At 35.8% G+C, this 22007-nt stretch overlaps 1 long non-coding RNA gene across 1 annotated transcript in view; it reads right to left on the reverse strand.

The window, feature by feature from the left end:
- Positions 1-7768: 7768 nt before the first annotated feature.
- The window catches only part of LOC116964934, a 99998-nt gene continuing 85759 nt past the window's right edge, over positions 7769-22007 (reverse strand). The window contains exon 3 of the long non-coding RNA XR_004409039.2: positions 7769-8494. This is a non-coding gene — a long non-coding RNA (uncharacterized LOC116964934). The remainder of the gene's footprint in view (positions 8495-22007) is intronic.

Consider the following 22007-nt stretch of genomic DNA (forward strand, 5'->3'; position numbering starts at 1 on the left):
GAGACACTCAGACACAAGACAAAGAAATCTATGGTTAGGTACCACATCTAGACACTAGTCTATCCCGACCATACCTGCAAATACTCTGCATCTATAGCATGCAGTATAATGGCATCAACAAGAACTCAGAATGTGACCATGAAAATAATTTATATGTTACTCTATTAGCGTATATTAGCTTACTGTAAGAAATGAGAAAGGGTTCATTTAAGGCTTGTAATTATCAGGCACTCATTCATCACCTTACAACAACAGCAGTAATTACAGGTATGGAACAACATATGAAAAGAAAAGCAGCATCAAGAATAATGAGAAAGCAATCTTCAGTATATTCAGTTGTTAAATATTACAACTATACAAAGATTAGCTGTGAAAAACTCAGTGGGCAAAGTAGACATTTCTTTATTACTAATGAGGCTGCAATGTTTTGATACTGCTTTTGCTTCAAAGAAAATCTCTAGTTTGTTTCTAATCAGTCTCCAAAAGAGGTTTCCATTGATTGGGAAATTCTCAAATGACAACAGAAATCAGCATAAGTGAACTACAACCAGAGAAGAACTAGTGTCTATTGGACAGGTTTGCCTATATCTCAACAATTCAGTGTCACTTAAAGCAGAAGCATGCAGCGTCTCATTATATTAGGGCATCTACCACCTCTGAAAAAGTTGCTGGCATTGGTTTTGTGCATGAAGCAACAAACCTTTAACAGTTACTGAAGGGGGTTTTGTTTGTTGGTTTGTTTTGTTTTTTTGGTGTCTTTTAAGAACACAAATTAGGATTCACATCACAATGGGTAAATCAAAATAATATCTCAATCCATTAAGGAAACAATGGAACCCAGCAGCAGCAGCTCCTTGAGTTTTTGTTTTTTTGAGCAAAGGAGTGGGTAAAAAGGTAGCGCTAAAGGGAAAATATTTTCCTACTGTTTAACTTGAATTAACTAGAGTGGTTCTGTCCTTTGCAGATAAAATTTCTGGCTCACAAACTAATACACAGTCAATTAAGGGCTTTAACCAAGAAGTAAAATCAAAGCCTTCTATTTAGATGTCCTTCATAGCTTCACTGTTTCTGTGGTAACATGTTCCTCATGTTGGGTCACAACTCCTAATATTTTACACAATCACAATTTGAGCTGGACACAACACCACAGCCCATTTTGCACCAGTTTCAGCAGATGAACTATTGATTCTTAAAGTCCTCGTAACTCAGGCATCATACCATCTAGACAATGGTATTGAGCCTAAAGAAAGAGGTTCTAGCAGTTCTTGTAATTGTAAATTATGATTGCATAGGCCCCAAACCATTCCAAAAACCCAGCACAGTTTTTCTATCCAGAATCATGATATGTCACCTGAAAGAAACCATGAGTTTTAGTGCTTATGTTCTCTTCTCATAGTCTCCCATTGATAATCTGGGGGATTAATCCAAGAGAAGACACGAAGAAATAAAAGCTGACTACATGCTGTTACATTTGCATAATTAAAAGGTGATGCAACTGTAATCAGCGAGTTCCATATATATATATATATACACACACACAAGTTGCGAATACCATATTACTTCAGTTTTATTACTGATCATATTCAAACAAGATTACTACCATCTTTACATAGGTTTGTGAAACATACTTCATCATTCCACATGATTTTTATTCTATGTCATATTTCAGCTAAAATAAAAATCAATTTATTCATCATGTAGCCAAGTCCATGTAAGCCAAAAGGCCATTATAATTGTTAACAAGCTCTACTGTATACAGTGCTGCTTGAAGAAACATTATATCTAGTTACAGCTTTCACAGACACATTTGGGAAAAAAAGCCCAAATATTTTCTGCCAGTTAAATGTAAGATATTATTTTAAGAAAACAATCCATATTTCCAAGGAGAAACAGAAATACAGACAGGACAATAGCAACAAGACTCACTAGCTATCCAGCCTTAATGAACAGTTGTAAAACAGTTTTAAAATTATTTTTCTGAAGGTCCAACTCAGCTTTGACTCAGCACAAGTACTTGACCAATTTTTTATATCCTGATGCATGAAGTTTGGCAAAACTTTTTTGCAGTTTCAAGTGGATACATCACATCTAGTACAGACATACAGGGAGAATTGATACAAGGCACGCTGTGGAAGTTTTTCTGTTTTGGAATTCCTTTCCCCTCACATATCTAAACAGTTCAACATGGTTAGTGTTCTAGTTAAACTGCAAATCTTAATTACATTTTCCTTCCCACTTGTAAGAACAATTGGGATGTATAATTAAGATTCATTTGTGTATATATGCATTTTTGGGATAACCACTAACCATGCCATAGTTAGATGGAATTCAGCAAATTACTGGAATAAATAGATTAGCAAAATAAGCTTGAAAAGTGTTGAAAAGCAAATTTTAGGATATGCTTTTATCAGGAGGAAAGTTTTAGATCGATTCTGAATCCTAGAACATAAATTGGTAGTAATGCTGACTAATAACAACAACTGGTAAAATAATACTTGTTTAAACATTAATCTATTTTGTCAAATTTTGAATGAGCTAAGGAACTTCTGTCTAAAACAGGTTACAGACTAGAAAAAATAAGTTATATCAAAAACTTGAGCTAGAATGAGAGATGCACATTCACAGCATAGAAGATAAGTGCATATGCTTATGGATTTTTCAGAGCCTTTTGCCCTGCTAATAACATCTGAGCTGTCAAATTTACCTCCACAGGGAAAAGAAATGAATGACTGAAACAACCAGCTATCACAAAAGTATTGTTTGACAATGTCTGCAGGGCTCTTTGTAACAACCAGTGAAGCTTATCTTTTCAAACTTGATTTTCAGAGGACTCAACCCTTTCCTGAAAAACTGAAGGTGTTAATGCCACTAATGACAGCACAGCTGTCATTTTGCTTTACAACAAGCATAATTTGTCTTATTAAATTTTCTATTCTGCTTTTCCTTCTGGAATATCATGAGAAAGGTTTTGTGCAGTTAAAAGATTTTGGAAAATATATAAAGAAACAGTTCACTGTACACAAATGCAGGATTCCAGGAATCAGCATCTGGACCCCAAAGAAGCAATGATAAACACTGTCCTGAGTCAAACATTTGTCACTAATAATACTTCAAGACCAACAATTTAACATGCTTTATACATATGCTTAGACATCTTGCTATACACCATTATAAACCAGTTCATTTTAGGAACTCAGTATTTGAGAAAAAACTTGGTTTCATTCATTAGCTACCAGAAAAGCAAGCACCAGTTCTTTTCACATTTTTGTTCCTTAGATTGGATTCATTTGCATTACTTACAATTTGTACAATATATTAGAAAGAACAGTATTTTCTAAGACACAGCACATTTTGGGAAGAAAACTCTCAGAAGAATAATATGACATGGGGATTTCAGAGGAGAGATCGACTGGTTTTAACATTATTTTTTTTTTTTGTTTCCAACAATGCAGAAAGAAACATCCTGTAATCTAACAACAATGCTTGAAGACAGACATCCATCACTAGCAAGTTGTGTATGTCTTTTTTTCACCCATCTCCTTTTACTTTCCAGCAGCACAAAGGTCACTGTGGTCTATCCCATTAAATGATCCTGTACCATTTGCTGCACTTAGTTGATATCTGATACAGCTTTGGTTTTTGACACAAAGGGATCTTTTGTGCCCATTACAACAGACAGTTAATGTCACAGTTTCTTGTTTCAGCCAAAAAACTACTTACCACCTAGAAACACTCTGCATTTGGACAGTGCAAGGCACACTGCAGCAGGCAAAGATTTGTGACATATATAATTTTTCATAACCAGTGTAAATCTTAACACATGCAAAACCATATTTGCTCTGCCAGTATTCAAAACTGTAAACTTAGAATGCTAGTATTCTTATAAACACTCACATAGGTTATGGAAATAACTCTGTCAATCTAGTGGATGCTCAGTCTCTCCAAATTAACTTGCTACTAATAGACAGGCCAGTGCAAAACTAGATGTACCTTTTTACCACCTAAAGCTGTAAAGGTCTCTTTCATACGTAACTTCTATTCCAGCCTTAAAAACCCATATTGGATTCCTTTTTTTATTCACTATACAATTTAGTAGTTAAAATGATGTTTTTAAAATTATGTTTTGCTATGGTATGTAGGTCACTTGCATTCACTTTCAGGTACTGTATAAACACAGTAGATAGCTGAAGCTTTTATAAGTGTTATTATTCAACTTTGTGTTATTATAGTTCAATTGAGGGGCTTTACAGTCATTGCGCTCATAACATTTAAATTAAAAAAAGAATGAACTTTGATTTAGACTGATAAAGTATTCGCGTTGCATCATACCTTATAAGTCTCCAGAATCTAAAGACAATGTCATTGCTGAGACAGGATAACAGCTGTATCTACCTATGAAATATAAATAAAAGATAGAAATGATGTTATTTGAAATTACTTTATCAATCATATATTAACAATATCATATCAGTATTTGCCCTACTGGTGAAAAAACCTAGACTCTATACAGTCTAGTTAAAAAGTAAACATTTAATTTACAAGTAAAACACCCTTCACTTGCCTATTGATTCTATGATTACCATTCCAAAAAATATCGATTATTTTGACACTAAAAATAATAACAGCTCTCGTCAATTATCTCACACGAAACACTGCAACTTTCAACAAAACTAGAATATTTGCTTTATATATACCCTTAATTAGTCTAAGGGGTGTTACAAGTTTTTATAAAAAAAAAAAAAAAAAAAAGTCAGAAACATAAGTAAATTTTTAATTTCTAAACAGTACTACCTATTTCTAACCAGTACAAGTATTCAGAACACAAAAGCCACTAGATGCTTTCTCCACATATTTCTTATTAACAGTAACCTCTGGCTGTTAAAAATCACGAGCCCATAGATCTTGGTTGTAATAAAAAGAGACTGCTGTGTAAAAGGGTCTATTGACACACAGCCTTAAATTTCTCCTTAATCATCACAGTAAAGACGAAAAAAGTCTACTACTAGATCACAGAGAAATTAGCCCATTAGTTCGCTAATATATGCTGAACCAAAGCCAAAAAAAAAAAAAAAAAGAAAACTGAAATCATATGTTTAAACTGGATTAAACAGAAACTACTAGTTCCATTCTTATTTACTATATGAAGGGTTAAAACTCTCTTACCTGGTGCACACTACTAGCAAATTGAGCTTTTTTACTTTCTCTGTTTTCAAACTTGGCATTTTGAAACCTATGCATTTGGCAATACATTCTACTTTTCATAAAACAGTTTCTAACTTTTTCATTCCTCCATACTAATGAATTTATGAAGTAGAAAAACCTTTTTTCCCAAGAACAAGTAAAACAGCTAAAAGAAAAGCTGAAGTAGCAATGACTAACTAATCATTTTTTTTTCTTTACTGTTACAGAGAAAAAATTTCTTACCTGCTAAATGCGGCTTCTCCTACAAACTAATTCTTACTCTTAACAACTTATAAAATTCATCCCCCAAAAGAAATACTTTGCACTCATTTCCTTTTGTATAAAGTAAAACAACTGCTGTCCCCACTGCAGTCTGAACATAATTAGTTTTCATTTATTACCTATCACTTTCAGCTGTGCCACTTACCAAACCCAGAACCTTCTACTTCACTAAATTGCCATGCTGTCATTGGCCCTGACCCTTGGAGGGAGAGGAATCAACCTGTATCCTGGAAATAGGATTTAAGACAGGAATTAAGCAAAATACAGGCACAAAGTCCAACATTGCAATCCAAAAGGGCCCACACAGCTTCTCCCCAACACTGGAGCTGTTACACTTCCCTTTCTAACAATAAAGCTTCTTATGAGCCTAGTACTGCACCTTGAGCAGAGTACGGTCACTGTTTATCACAGGTGTTTGACATCTAGCTCACATGCCAGAGACTTAAGCAGAAAAGGAGAGACTCAGTTTAGGCAGTTCTCTACGTCAGGTGTTTGCAGTTGCACTCAATAGACTATCCTAACCTAAATGCTGAATTTCTGTGCTGAATAATAGTCCAAATTTAATCAAAACTTTCCCATGATTTAGGAACTTTACTTAGGTTGAGTCTAACCTTCATACCAGGCCCGAGGGCATAACTTTTCCTGCAGTGCTTCTGACTTACCATAGCGTTAGAGCTAGAACATGGCAGAAAAAACTGGGAATTAACAGCCTGTAAAATACTATGTTTCCACTTGATAAGAAAAAGCACCTAACAGCTGAATATTACTTTAATTGCAATATCATGTAGTAGCCAAGATGATAATCTTTCATATTCACAATTTAACAGTGTAGCACTGGTTTGACACAGAGGTCCACAGCAAAGTTCATTTATTATAAATGACTGAACATCTTTGGGTCAGGAAGACAAACAAGGAAAGAGATTTTTAAAAAGTAACCAGCTTGAATTAATTCTTTAATGAGAAACTACTGAAGGTTTTTCTTCACCCTTAAGACACAGTAAGAGTCCTACAGTGCTGATAAAAGGAGCTTACAATGTGAAACCTAGTATAAAGGTACATATTGGATTTCAAAACCATGCTTGTGCTATACGTTATAATTATCACTTAGTTATGAAAATTAGACAGACTTACTAAATAGCATAGCATAGCAAAGGGTTACCCAAGACTCTGACTCCACTCTTCTGACACAAGCAATATTGTCATGTAACCATTCTTAAACTTTCTAACGCAATTTCTGTCAGTGTGTATCGGGTGTCGAGCCCAGGCGTTGGCAGTGGAGGCCGCAGGCACCTCTGTGAGGTGAGGCCGCGGCTGCCCTGGGCCGGACATGGCCAGTTCCAGCCGGCGCCACTACAGCCCTGCCGCAGGGACCAGCAGCTCTGGCGGCACCTCTGTGAGAACTTATTTATGAAAGGGCAAAATGCAGCTTGGGAGTGAGGAAAAACGTGTGGGAAACACCCCTGAGAGCACGACGGTGAGGGAAGGAGGAGGGGGAGGAGGTGCCCCAGGCACCGCAGCAGAGACTCCCCGGTAGCGTGTGGGCACCACGCTGGAGCGGGTGGGTTTGCTCTGAAGGAACTGCAGCCCGTGGAGAGCCCCCCCGGGAGCAGGGAAAAGTGTGAGGAGGAGGCAGCAGCAGAGAGGAGCCATTGTGGACTGGCCACAGCACCCCATTCCCCATCCCCCTGCCCTGCTCTTGGAGGTGGGTATAGGAGATGGGAATGGAGTGAAGTTGACCCTGGGAAAAAAGTCGGACAAAGCTGTTGTTTTAATTTTGTCTTTGTTTCTTTCCATCCAAATTTATTAGAAATTAAATTAATTGTCCCCAAATCAAGTCTGTTTTCCTGTGATGGTAATTGGCAAGTGGTCTCCTTGTCTTTGTCTCAACCTTCAAGCTTTTTCATCTTACTTTATCACCCCATCATGTTGAGACTGGAGAGTGAGAGTGTGGTTGGGTGAGCATCTGGCAGCCAGCCAAGGTCACCCCACCACAGTCATCTACTTGACACCCAATACTGGGCCCAACCCATAGCCCTGGAATTTATTTAATAAGAGTTTTATGCTCTACAGCTGAACTAGCTGGCCCTTCTCAGGGTGGTATGGCCATAGACCAAGCTTAACCCACTACACAGTAAACACACAAGCTGTACTGAACCTGTTGTTTTACCAGTAGGGGAAAAGACATTTTTAAATGAGGGTTGATTTGACTGAATTCTGACCATTGATAAAGTGCTTTACTGGAGATGTGTAATGTTGCATAACTAACTAGACCTGAACACTGAGAAGAAAAGGACAAACACGGAACTTCAGTATTTGCATGTCTTTATTAAATGCGGAGGACAACAACTTATCAAAGATGTTTAATATGTATGGCATCACATACAAAAACACATTCAGTCACCACTGCATATAGTGGTGTTAATCTAAGCTGGTACATATATCAAACACAGATTATACACAAATTTGGGCAGAAGATTTGGCAAAATTTTAATGTTTTTTGGCAGCCAACTTGTAGGACCAATATTGTAAAAGAAAAATCGGTCATTTCCGGCACAGTGATCACACTAATATAGTACACTGCAGGTAGCATAGGTTTGCTTCTCTTGTGCTTGGCCTAGATAAAAAACTAAATAAAAAGTTTCAGTTAGATGTGCACACATAAAAATGCTTCATGTGCTTTTCTCCCATTGGGTGCTGCTCTGCTTTGTTAAGGTTCCCAGCATTCAGACAGAGACTACATTCCGCTAAGTTGTTCACATGTTAAGATTTTTCTACATGCACAGACACCTGCTGCTTGTGGAGTTGGTTGAGGCTGCAAAAGTTTTCCTGTGGGAAGAAGTTTAGAGGACACGGTCCAAGAAAATAATTGCATTTTCTTGGTAAGCTCTGAAATCTTCATAATTTTTTCTGATCAAAATAATTTTCTGTTCTTATCTCAGTCCCATCATCTTCTCAGACTTCTGGCACTGAAAAATCTTTCTGAGTGATGAAGAGTACTGCAACCATGATATCACTTAGACATATGCTGCATCTGCAAAATGCAAAAAATAAAATAATCATTTGCCTGGTTTTCCTCCCAGATGATGGTATTCTTTGGGTAAAATGTTCTGGACCTGTTAATGATCTTTGTGTTTAGCTTATATTTCATCTTTCTTAAAATTTGTACCTCAGCTCTAACTGGGGTGGATCAAGGGCAAAGACACTTCCTTAGCAGGCAACTGTAGCTATGATAATGAATATAGTATCCTTGTAGAGCCTTTTTTTTTTTTCTCTTTTACTTGGAAATGCAGTATTTAAATGTGGTTACTCAATAATCATTGTGTTATATATGTGGTTACATTAAGGGTAACGATCTAGAAAATCAGTGTTCATATCCGGGTTTTCCCAACAAGAAGCTTTTGCTGCAAAATAGGCAATTAATCTTCAAATAGACCATGTAAAAAACAGGTGTTCCATGATGTACAGATTGGTGGCATCGGTATTGAAACATCTTGTTTCATAGCGTGTTGGTATCAGTATGGAGAAAAGATAATGCATTTGCAGTTTCCATCCAAAGCAGACCGACATCCTTATAAATAACTTTTGCTTCTCAAGACAACTCTTCATGTATCATGAAGATTCTAACATTAGAATCTGTTAATCTGAATGGAAAATGCAGCCTAAAATTAGTTATAAACCATCTGCATCTGTGAGCTGTCATGCACAACTTCAAAATCCATATTCCTACTTTTTGGATTTGAAATAGAATAAAATAAAGGAACAACCTCTTTATATATAAAACCTGTGTTAAATAATTCAAGACGTTAACTTACTGCCTAACCTATGTTCTGATGTCTAAATACTATTATCTCTGGGTAGTCCTGTTCTCCACCTAATCATTTATTTTCATGATTTTGGATGAAAAGCACATATAGCATACAAATATTAAAAAAAAAAAAAAAAGTAAAAAAAAAAAAAGTAAAAAAAAAAAAAGTAAAAAAAAAAAGATAAAAAAAAAGAAACAAGAAAAAGAAAAAGGAAAAAAGAAAAAAGAAAAAAAAAGAAAAAAGAAAAAAAAGAAAAAGGAAACAAGAAAAAGGAAACAAGAAAAAGGAAACAAGAAAAAGGAAACAAGAAAAAGGAAACAAGAAAAAGGAAACAAGAAAAAGGAAACAAGAAAAAGGAAACAAGAAAAAGGAAACAAGAAAAAGGAAACAAGAAAAAGGAAACAAGAAAAGGAAACAAGAAAAAGGAAACAAGAAAAAGGAAACAAGAAAAAGGAAACAAGAAAAAGGAAACAAGAAAAAGGAAACAAGAAAAAGGAAACAAGAAAAAGGAAACAAGAAAAAGGAAACAAGAAAAAGGAAACAAGAAAAAGGAAACAAGAAAAAGGAAACAAGAAAAAGGAAACAAGAAAAAGGAAACAAGAAAAAGGAAACAAGAAAAAGGAAACAAGAAAAAGGAAACAAGAAAAAGGAAACAAGAAAAAGGAAACAAGAAAAAGGAAACAAGAAAAAGGAAACAAGAAAAAGGAAACAAGAAAAAGGAAACAAGAAAAAGGAAACAAGAAAAAGGAAACAAGAAAAAGGAAACAAGAAAAAGGAAACAAGAAAAAGGAAACAAGAAAAAGGAAACAAGAAAAAGGAAACAAGAAAAAGGAAACAAGAAAAAGGAAACAAGAAAAAGGAAACAAGAAAAAGGAAACAAGAAAAAGGAAACGAAAAAGGAAACAAGAAAAAGGAAACAAGAAAAAGGAAACAAGAAAAAGGAAACAAGAAAAAGGAAACAAGAAAAAGGAAACAAGAAAAAGGAAACAAGAAAAAGGAAACAAGAAAAAGGAAACAAGAAAAAGGAAACAAGAAAAAGGAAAAAAGATGTTTCAGCAGGAAGAATTAGATTATCACATTGGTAAATGCATAATTATTGCTCTCAGAGACACTTGGTATGTAAATCAAAATAATTTCATTAGACAAAAGTTTTGAAGTGGTCTTAGTTTAATGGCTTAACAATTTAACATATTAAATTATAAGAAAAGTGCAAAATAAAAGTTGATTTCTACATCATTTAGCCTTATTCAGCATACTTCTCAGTCCAGTTTGGCTATTTCATGAATACAGAGACAAAGCCCGTTACAGTTCATAGGAAAAATAATCCAGTTGCCCAAGAAAGGAGTAAGAACATCAAGCCTTGAATGTGAACCCAAATACATACTACTTAGGTGTGTGCAGTGAAGGAAGCCTTTTTGTATTTAGGTATTTTAAGGAATCTCCCTATGTTGATGAGAGAGCCTTGAATAGATGATTCAACGTACTGCATTGCACTCCATTGCCGAGCCAGCTTCTGAGATGGTAAAAAATTGGCATTGTACTATCCAAGTCGGTAAAGCTTTGCCAGTACACAGCAACAAGGAGGAGACTTGCTACCTTCTAGTAAGAAAATTCATTTTCATTTATTATTACTTTCAGCGATGCTAAAAGATTTGCTGCTTTGGCTCCTTTTGGGGAGAAAATGCAGAAGTTGTCTCTTTTTAGAATAGCAAGCTCGCCCACTTAAATTATTTAATGCTCTTCATTCTTTTTTGTAACCTAAGCGCATTTTTCCTCTGTCGGAAGTGGTCAGCAGAGGTCAACACAGCAGGTACAGGGCCTGATGGCCTTTTGTAAATTTCAGAATATTATTAAAATTTATTTTTAAAAGGTTAAGATTTTTTTTTTCCACTTTCCCTGTCTAAATAATGGAATAAGCTGAAATGCCACTCTCTGCTAGAAATGTTGCCAAGTTCATAGCATTAGAGAACAGACTGTCCAAGATTTGACATCTAATCAACATCAGTAATATACTTAAATATGAATAAGAAACAACTCATTTTAATAATTCATCTCTCCTCTTGGTGTATTTGCAGATTACAGTGTGCTAAATAAGGAATATCAGTCTTAGAAGTTATCCTTGTGATAAAAAGGACTATCTGTAGTTCTTAACATGTTTGACACGGGCTGGAGGCTTCTAAAAACTCATATTTATCAGCACTCTTGCTTTCTAAAATCACTTTATGAACTGGTCACTATTTAACACAAGAACAACTTCACAGAAATTAAATTTATGCCTATCCTTTAAAAAATGGATGTTGAAACAGATTTGCACAGTACAGTAACTGTGTTCACACAAACTCCCTATTAGTTCAAGACTTCAGCCTGAGTGATTTCCAAAGCAGTCTGTTCCAGACCAAGGAGTTTAAGGACAGAAGCAAATGTCTCTTAAATTTCAGCTGATTAATGTTGTTTTCCAAAGTATTTGACACCTGTACAGATATCCACTTGCTTGACTTGTAGGCAAACTTTTTCTGCAGTGCATTTGGAATGGAGTTAGGCAAATAAAGCCTTTTTCAGTGCATGCTGTTAGGCATTAATAAGCCTGCTATTAAATTCTTCTCAATTTAAATATCAAAATTCAGAGCTAGTCTTATGGTCCAAATTAAGCTTCAAAACACCAGTGTGCATATGTATATATATATTAGGTTATCTTTCCCAGCCAAAAGGTATATTTTTCATTCTAATGAGATATCAAGAAGCTTTGCTTCCACAAATGTTTACTATATTTTTTCACAGTCACTTCACAGAGCTTAGGAATTAATAAAAATTCTGCCCTTAATATTTATGGGTTAACATTCAAAGACTGTACCACCTAAATTTTTGTAACAATCAAAAGCAAACTCATCCATCTACAATTTGATTTCCCCAAAACCTGTGATTTAATATTACAGAATAAAGTAACAATACTCTCCTATCCCACAGAAAACCCCCCACCCTGTTTCACAGCACTGACAAGAACAGTTCATTTTGAAAGAGCAACAAAACCTACTAATGCAAAAAAAAAAAATCACTAATGTAATTAAAAGAACTAGTAAGAGAAAGACAGAAGGAACATCTGTGTATTATACAGATACTATATATATAAGTACATTGACCTGCATAAAAATGAGCACGGAAACCACTCACTGTTTTTCTTGGTAATAAATATTGTTCAGTTACCAACTTGGATTCTGGATACTAAAACCCCACACTTTAAACTTACTTATACAGGTATTTATCTAACATTACCTCACCTTAAAAACTGGAGAATACTTGTATGCATCAGAGACAACCCATAAGGAAAAATAATTTTTAAAGTCACCCATAAAACTATGCCCTCAAGAGGTCAGACATTGTCCAGAAAATATCCTGGAAAAAGTAGTACCCGACAGAAAGGTAACCAGGAAGAGCAATCTACTGTAAGCATCCACAGATTCAGGGCTGGGACTGAGAATTTTCCTTTACAAGGTAAATGCCAGGTCTCTGAAGCCTGACTGTGACCCTTTAAGAACCCAGACTTGCTCCAATGACCAAAATTTCAAGTAACTTAAATGGAAGAAGGATTATGGTTTAAAATATTCATAGACTTACGATTCTTTCAAGTGATTAACAATGCAGACTTGCATCTGGAAGGTGTACAGGTGATTCATACAATGTGACTATAGTGAGATAGAGTAGCTGGCATCATCCCGCTAGAGGTAAAGTATGGGATGGTGGACTCAGAGTCCAGAGCTCTGAGTGCTGGAGGACATTCCAGGCAGGACTTGCAGAAAAGAAAAATCACTTTTCACAGCTCACAGAAATTGATTATACCTATTGCCCTCTGGAACTGAAGGTTGCATTTTTTTCACTTTATTTTTTAGCTCAAGAACTGTTGATCATTGTAGGAGTCAGATTTTCTTGTGCTTGCTAACCACTATAACCTGCATCAGTTGCAGAATCCAGCAGTGGAAACTGCATGGCTGACCTTGTTGAAAAATGAACACAACTCAAAGGACATAGTTAGATTGCACAAATCCCCTTAATCTTGTTGGTGTCTGGAGAAAATCAGTACCTCTGCTATGTTTTTATAATATGTCAGGGTTTTTAGGGGTTTCATTATTGGAATCTGTCTCAGTACATGCCAAATCCAAGGGAACATTTTACATCAAAGTCTGGACTTCAGGCCCAGATGAAGTTCTAAAACAAGTTTTATGTCACTGCCAACTCCACCTCCTTCTTTATTCCTCTCTAGGGCCAGTAAAATATTCAGTCTAACATCAGCATGTGGCCCAGAGGGTCTGCTTGAACTGGAACAGTTCTCTGTGAACCGCTTAGTTTATAAGGGACCCCTGGAGGTCTCTAGTCCAATCTCCTGCCTGAGGCAGGTCCAGTTAGTTCAGGTTCCTCAGGGCCATGTCCAGTCAAGCTATGAATATATCCCAGGATGGAGATTCCACAAATTCCATCAGCTCCTGTTCCAATATTTGACCACCGTTATGGTAAAAAAGTATTTTCTTAGATTTGATTACAATTTACAATTTTCCAACATGTCCCTTGACTTATCACTTTATCTCCTTTAAGAAAAGTCTGGCTCTATCTTTTGTGTACCCTCCCATTAGGTAGTTGTGTATCTCGAGTGTCAGAAACATCACGATTCAAAGGTTTCACAATAAATCTTCTGAGATTTCAGAGTTTTAATAGAGTTACAGTCTTTGTAACAATATAATGGAAAACTAATTTCTGAAGTTAGTGGGTGACTGCAAATTTTGAGAAAAACTATAAAAAAGAACAGCATTGCTATCCCTTCCCATATCATTTTGGACTTAGAATGGATGTCCTTCTGCCACCTGCTTATCGTTCTGCCAATGTCCAATGTGCTGCTTGTTTCAAAAATACACAGAAATCTGTCTTGAGTGCCAGCCTCATACCTACTTCTGGAAAATGAAAATAAAATTCCTCAGGATGCCTTTGCAAGTGTCTCTTCCCTACTCACTAGAACTTAAAGAATTTAGGAACAGCTCTCTTTCCATTTGCTCAAAAGATCAAAAGAAACATAAGAAATAAAAATTAACCTGGATATTAAAATGCGCAAAAAAGAGAGATGCACTTGACTTTTTTTAGGGCTAGAAAATGTCTTACCCTGTAAGGTTATACAGATGTTTAGAGTCAGTCAAAGGGCATGCAATGGTGGACTTCTAGTACAAATAAAATCACTCCATTAGTTCTACTGTTTTATGTAACCACTCAATCCGCTTCAGTGATTGTAATGGTCTGATGGGACAAGGCTCAGAAGTAGCTTAGCAATCCCTTTATTTTGTCAGGTCACCCTGCAGATGGCTGCTTGTGTCACTTCACTCAAACATGCTCTATGGTATCTAGTGAGACAGTCAAAATAATTCAAGACCCTTAAAGAAATGCCCAGTTTCTTAAAATGGAGCACCTCAGTCTGGAGTGAAATCTTTCCTCTTTGCCTTTAATACTGAATTGAATAAAATCTGTGTCCACACCTACACAATCACATGCTGATTCCAAGGAACACTGTGGTCAAACCTTGTCATCTTTCGTTAATACAGTTACCTCTTACCTTTTAAATAATCAAAATAATTTTTATTTGAAGACACACAGGTTAAAAGTAAGAACTATAGGGAAGCGACACTAGAATTGATCAGACTGGCTCTTCTTTTTCATTTTTGGCCGAAAGACCAGAGATTTTATCCTAGAGATTTGCTAAGATCCCTGAACTTACGTATTAAAGGCTAAATTTTTAAAAACGTATTAGGCATTTAAATATGCAGATAAACGCTACATAAGCACATCTGAAAATCACACTGAAAGCCTATCTGCAAATTCAGATGCCTAGGTTCTTTCAATACAATGAAAGATACTGTTATATTTAAGCACATAGATAAAAGTACACGATTTTCAGATATGTTGATCAATTATGATTGCTACTAATCATAGCCAAGTATTTAAAATAGTATGTTGGTAACACAAGTGTTGCTCTTTATTGGTTTGTATTTATCCCTTTTATATCTCTGCAGACTTCAGTGGAACTACATTTGTGGACTTTGTACTGACAGTGTGTAATACTCATATAAGCCATACAGTTTTATTATATGATAGCTCCAGCCCTGTAGCACAACAAACTCATCTACTGACACTTCTTTTATATATCTATGAAAAACAGACTGAAAGGAGGTACAGTGACTTGCAAAAAAGAATTTTATTTTCTGCTTTCTGTTATGTTCTTAAACTGGAAGTAGAATTCTCAATAGGACTCTCATCTTACCAGAATCTCATGGTACTGGGATTTACACAAAATGACGACTATTGGTTTTTCTACTGAAACATAAATATACTAGGTCCTCAACAAGACAAGGTTTTCATGAACAGTGCTCACCCTCTGGAAACCCTGCTTTTTCAAGACAAAAAACTCAAGCACCTACCAGTAAATTCCATTCTGAAATATCTGATAGTTTTGAACTAAAATCCAACACTTAAATTCAGCATTTCCATTATGTAAGTGTTCAATAAAGCTGTGGTGAGACAGCTCTATGTGCCTATTCTCCTCTGTGGACAGAGTTCTGAGTTTAGAAGTCATAAGGTGGTACTTGTTTGGAAGATTAAATTACATAGATATTCTGGTACACTGGACATTTAACTACAATAATATCTGTCAGTTTTCAATAAAATGAATGATGATAAAACAACAATTAGGTTTAAAGTATCTTAACTGGATAAAAGGACTGGAATAATTCTGTTTTTCTTGAGTACTGTTTTTCTTTTCAAAAAGATGTAATTTTAGTGTTGTCAACAATACTTGTGATGGGGGAGAATCAACAGGAAAAAAAGAATACCTGGTGAAAACAAAAGCTGTATTGTTTTAGTGCTGTCACTCTGTTCTAAAATAATGTTTTGTAATTACTAGCATATGCTGTAGGAATGTATGCATGCTCCTGTTAGTTTTCATATCGTCATTTTACAGAACAACAAACTCCAGTATTTGATGAGAGCACTGTCTCAGAAGAGACGCTCTCCCCAGAAAGCACTGCGAAGATCTTGCTCAGTGCCACATGAAGCAAAGCTGATACTGTGAGAAGAAAGAACAATTTCAGTTGTTTTAATCTTGCAGAGTTCCATGCCTTTTGATCTTCTCTTTGTTCCCTCTTTGTGAAGCATAACTTACACTGGCTGCAATTTATTTAGTTCACAGTTTGCTTATCTCTGCTGAGCAATAACGCTGCATAGTATAAAGTTGCCCTGCACCTATCAGACTATGATTTGTCTCGTTTCTAAAGATGGCATCTGCATTTCTTTCTATTGTACAGTCTGAATGTCAAATGACCTATTTGGTGACTTTTTACAGCCAACACCCAAACCTCTAATTGCAGAGTGTTTGTTTAGTGACTAGAACATACTTTTCAGCTAACCTCTGATTCATTTCCCCTCAGACTGTTTAGAGGCTGTGAAAGACAGTTCCACAGCATATGCTATGGCTTTTAATGTGGATTATCATACAGTTTACATACCAATTAATTAAGAAATAGGCAACAGTCACAGAAACTGTTCATTACCAAAACTCCCAGTGGCATTAATTTTCTTATAAAAGCACACATGTATTGTTGCATTGAGCATTTTTCTCATCTTTATAATTTAGTTTTCTGTTAAAAAGCTGCATAGCTAAGAGAAAGAAAAACAGTGTGATTGGTATCCAGCTACTAGCAAAGCAGACTCTTGTCTGTGAAGACACTTGTTCATCACAGTATATTTGACTCCTGACAGTGCCCCAGTGGAGTGAGAAGGATTATGATGCATTACCAACCCAGTATTTTCCACAGCTTTGAGAAATACAAAATAAGATGGAGTAAATAATACCATCATTAGTTTATACTCTCAGAAAAGAAGGAGAAACAGACAGAGGCCCCAATGCAAGCAACGAGCAAATTGGCAGAACCAGAGTGTTTGAAAAGTACCTGGGACAGAGGCTTCTTTCTTTGGAGGGCAGACAAGGCAGTGGCAAACATTAGCTGAACCCGATGCAGTGGACCTGATAAGCTGAGCTGTTTTTCACAGAAAAGTAACAGAAAACATTTAGCCAGCAGCCTAATAACTTGGAAACCAGCTTCAGGATGGAGAAGATCAAGAACCAATAAAGGCTCTTTGGTCAGGTATGGCATAGAGAAAGAGGTGGACGGCATCCTCTTAAAACACAGGGAAACAGATAATAATGCTTTTACTTTTCTACGTCTATAGCCAGACCTCCAGGAAGCTTGTCTAAAGGCTTCAAAAGCCTCATATTTAGATCTTGAAACCCACCATTTTCCGAGGAAATTGAGTACCTTTCAGTAACCTATCAAATCATGTGTTGGCTAATTTGAGCTCACAAAAATGCAGTCAGATGTGGCTGGCTGACAATTCTGTGAGTGGTCAAAATGCTCACCTGATACAGAACTGACCATAACAGGTTTCCACCAGCCTTGGATCAGCATATAAATTATGAAAAATGTTTCAGAGATGTTACTTAAGAAATGACTACAGAGAACACACTACAAAATGTGGCAATTGAGACAAGTTACTCTAACCTGCACTAGAGACAATACAGATGAGATCAGAGCATTGAGCTACCCCAAACTATCTCAAATCCTCAGTTTCTGGGGATAATATATAATTTTAAATACATCTATTGGTATTTTAGAGCTTTATTTAAAAGATACTCAATCATAACTAAGTCTCTGAGATCATAGTAATTAAGTCAAAATCCAAACTGTGGAATGGTAACAGATAGCTTTAAATGTAACATACAAATAAAAAAAAATGTTGGATATATTCAAATGCACCCTTGCAGGTCATATATCCTAAAAATGGGGTCTCTGAAAGATATCCTCCATACACGTTGCTTTCATGGCAAGTTTTTCAAAATCAGTATAGAGGATCCTCACATAGATCGATATATCTAGGCTTATGGTATAAATCTTAACACCACCCAATACATTTATCTTCATTTATGCATATACATGTTTAGAATTTTTGCTTTGAATTTTCTTGTTAAAATTCTAGTTGTACTTTTGAGCTGAGAACACCTTTGCTATCTGACAAGATCCATTTCTTATTTTGTCACAGATTGGATGCTGGGAAAAGGTAGAATTATGCAGGGGACACATGGAGGTTAAGCAAAAAGAGAATCAAAACAGTGTTAGCCCCCCACAAGTCAGAGAATTCTCCATCTGGATTCTGATGAGTACCAAAAGCATTTGGAAATTCAACAGCAGTGATGAGGAAGGACACTAGTGAAATCAAAATACAGTCCTGCTAGTTCATAAAGTCTTCTAGTCATGTATCAAGGGTGAAAAGACTAATCCATTATGTTAGTCATTCATTTAGAGGTAGGTAATAGGAAAAGATCCTCAGGGACTAGCAGACATTTTCTAGTAAGTGACGTGCTGCTCTTTAGTAAGTTCAGTCCCATAGGACACACATTTCTGAAGTCTCAACACATTTTCCCAAGTGCCAAGAAATGCAATAACAAAAAAGTTCTATATAATTCCTGTCCCCAAAGCTTAAAAAGAACAATTTAAATCCTTGCAGCCATGAAAGAACAAAACACACAAAAATAAAGTGTTTCTACCCAAGGTATAAAAGGTTAAATGCAGGTTTTATTTAAAGATACATTGTATTTTAGAGGTCAGACTATAAAGAATGAAGTTTTTATTATGCCAGAAGGCCAAAATTTGAGACCATATGACCTTCTTCAGATTTGGCATTCTGCCTCTTCGTAGGGAAGGCATAATGAGAACCAATAAATGAACACTGCAATTATATAGTACTAGTCACCCAAGAATGTACAATATTTAGTTGTTTTTCATTTGTAGTGATTTATGCTTCTGTGAGAATTTTTAAGTTGAAGAAGTCTTTGAACATCATGCGGACAGCTATGAAAAGCTCAGTTAGAGTTGATGATGGAAGAATGCAACAGAAAGACAAAGATTTCAGGTTAGTATTACTTCAAATCCTAATACCAAATCCTGAATTTTAGGAACCTAAAGAAACATTAGAGTCTATTCCTGTACTTCCTGAAATCAACTCTGCCTAATTTCTAGGTTTAGCCTTCAATCAGCTTTCTCTTTCAAAATTTTTTCAGCAATTTCAAAAACAACAACACAAGCAATTTTGCCTAATACAAAAATTAACTCAAAATAATTTTTAAAACAGGAAAATTACTTTTCATGTTTGTTTGTACCACTGAAGTTCATAAAGATAATCTGACTTCTGGGCCAAGTTGATTCAGCTGAAGATCTGCTTTTATACAAACATAATGTTTCCTTATTAGTTTCTGTCCAAGTCAGCCTAGCCTGAGGGCAATTTGTATAACTTCCTAGACTTTCTATAAACCTGTATAATTGCCAGGGCTAAGTCTTTTTTTGAAAGGTGTCTGTAAAAATGCCAAATTATTTTCTTTCATTTAAGTCAGTGTGACTATGTTGTGCAAGGTTTAAGTTGTTGGAACTTAATCATATTGTCTGTGCTGCTACTCTGGTCTTATCTACAGCTGTTTCTACACTTTATACTTCCCAAAGTTTTTACACTGAAATCCAGTGATTTTGACATTAACAAAATATAATGGACCTCATAATCTTGTCAAATTATATCCTTTATAGCTACTTAACTAGAACAACTCCACAATTAAGAATTTCAGCCAGCACATCCAGAAATAAAAAATACGGAAAAGGCAAAAAAATGAATCTTCATGATAATTTTTTGGTTAATGAACTTGCAAAATCATCATTATCATCATCATAATCATCATCTGTAATTCAGAAGATCACTTCCAACACGTGCGGATTTTCTCTTTCTATGTATCACGTATTTATTATTCAACTTGAACCAGCTATTGGTACATTTATAGTGAATAACAACTGCTTTCCAGAACTAGAGAGGATGCTTACTGCATATAAGGGTTGCATCTTTCTACTGTTCCCAGCCCAGTGGTACCTCAGATTGTATCCAGCCTAATAGATCAATGTTTCCTTTGCAGAATTGAATTCTAGCAAGAAAAAAGGAGTGGTTGTTTGTTTGTTTGTGTGTTTTTTAATCAAAGCTATTTCTTGGCTAGAATAAGTGAGTGCCATGCTGTGTTTTCATGTCAGTGTTTTATGCATGGATAGAAAGTGCTGATAAAGCATTTCTAAGCATTCTGAGGGGAAACGCACTCAAAAATGTATTTCTATAGGTCTCTGAAAATGTATCATAGTGGAACTGCGTGTGGGTTTTGACTATAACAAGTAAGGGCAATGTATGTTAAGTTTATCTTCCTTGCATCTAATTCATTCTCGAAGTGCATGAAGGAGTTTAATACTAATGAAACAGGATGGAATATACTCTAGACTTAAGTCCAGATACAGAGCAGGCAATGATCATATCATTGCCCATATTTCATAGCTTTTCCAGTTTGCTCGTAACACTCCCATTAATTTTCCCATGCCTTTTTCCTGTGTAAAAACTGCCAAACAAGCCAATCTGTGTCATAGCTTTGTGAAGTATAAACTTTTGGACTCAACAACATTGTTCTATTCCTGAAGGACCCAGTTTTCCATACATGTGTCTAACAAATTAGACCTCATAAAAGTCACTTCAATAAATACATTTCCAAGATGCCTTTTATGCATTATAACTTTGATATTCTAATAAAATCAGACCCTTCCAAAGGACACAGCACTGTCAAATTCATATTTTCAAGCATTTATTAATTTCTATCTTATGCCTACATGGTCAGCTTCTGTTTTATTTATTAATTTATGTGTTTTGATTGGAAAAAGAAGCATGATAAAGGAAGATAATGTGTAAATATACTTGAATAACAATTTGATTTTGAGCCAGATCTGTGTTCCTCATATGTAACACTTCTTAGAGGGTTGAAAGACAGTGATGAGTAGCCTGCAGTAACCTGCTGCTGTTGAGAAACTCAGTTTGAACTGATGGGTAGACAGAGAACCAAGAAACCCAACTGAGAGTGAAACCGTGTGATGCTAGAAGTGTTCCTGTAATTCCAAGTGAGGTAGCGGCTTAAGCCCTCAAAGCAGAACAGCATCCATACTAATTAAAGGTGTGAGATGTAAACTGGACCTGTGCTCTTGATCTGAACAGCAAATTTAAAATAAGACCAAATTTAGTGAGGTTCCATGCTAATTTCAGGACCAAGTTATTTCAGACCCTCTGTCATCACTTGAAACACCTAGTTCCCCAAGAGGAAAAGCCCATCTAAGACCTGGATCTGGAAATCAATTTTACTTTTCACTGATAACAGAGAAAACATGGAGAGTTGTTTTCTAAATTATAGAACTTTTAAGCATTAATTACTAAGAATTGCAACTTGATGAGGGTGGGATTCAGAATCTAAACTCGACTACACCTTGAGTTGATTTTTAATGAAAAATAGAGGCTGTTTCCCATGAAAGCATGTACCAATTTCTTTGTTACTTTAACATTTGCAAAAATCCCAAGTTTTCTCTTCTGGACATGTTTTGTTCCCTGTTCTACAAGAAGGCAGAAAGATGTTATGCACTCTCCTTACACTGATGAATTTTAGCATGGTGCACCTATCTGTGCTTATCTATGTCAGATAAAAGATACTTTCTGACCCACATGTCCATTCATGTGTATCTGGCTAAACCTACTGTAAATATAGTACTGCACTTACATCATTCATGAGAAAGAACACTGAGTGCATAAAAGTCACAA

This window comes from Tyto alba, unplaced genomic scaffold, assembly GCF_018691265.1.
Source record: "Tyto alba isolate M040663 unplaced genomic scaffold, T.alba_DEE_v4.0 Super-Scaffold_17, whole genome shotgun sequence".
Classification (NCBI taxonomy): Eukaryota; Metazoa; Chordata; class Aves; order Strigiformes; family Tytonidae; genus Tyto; species Tyto alba.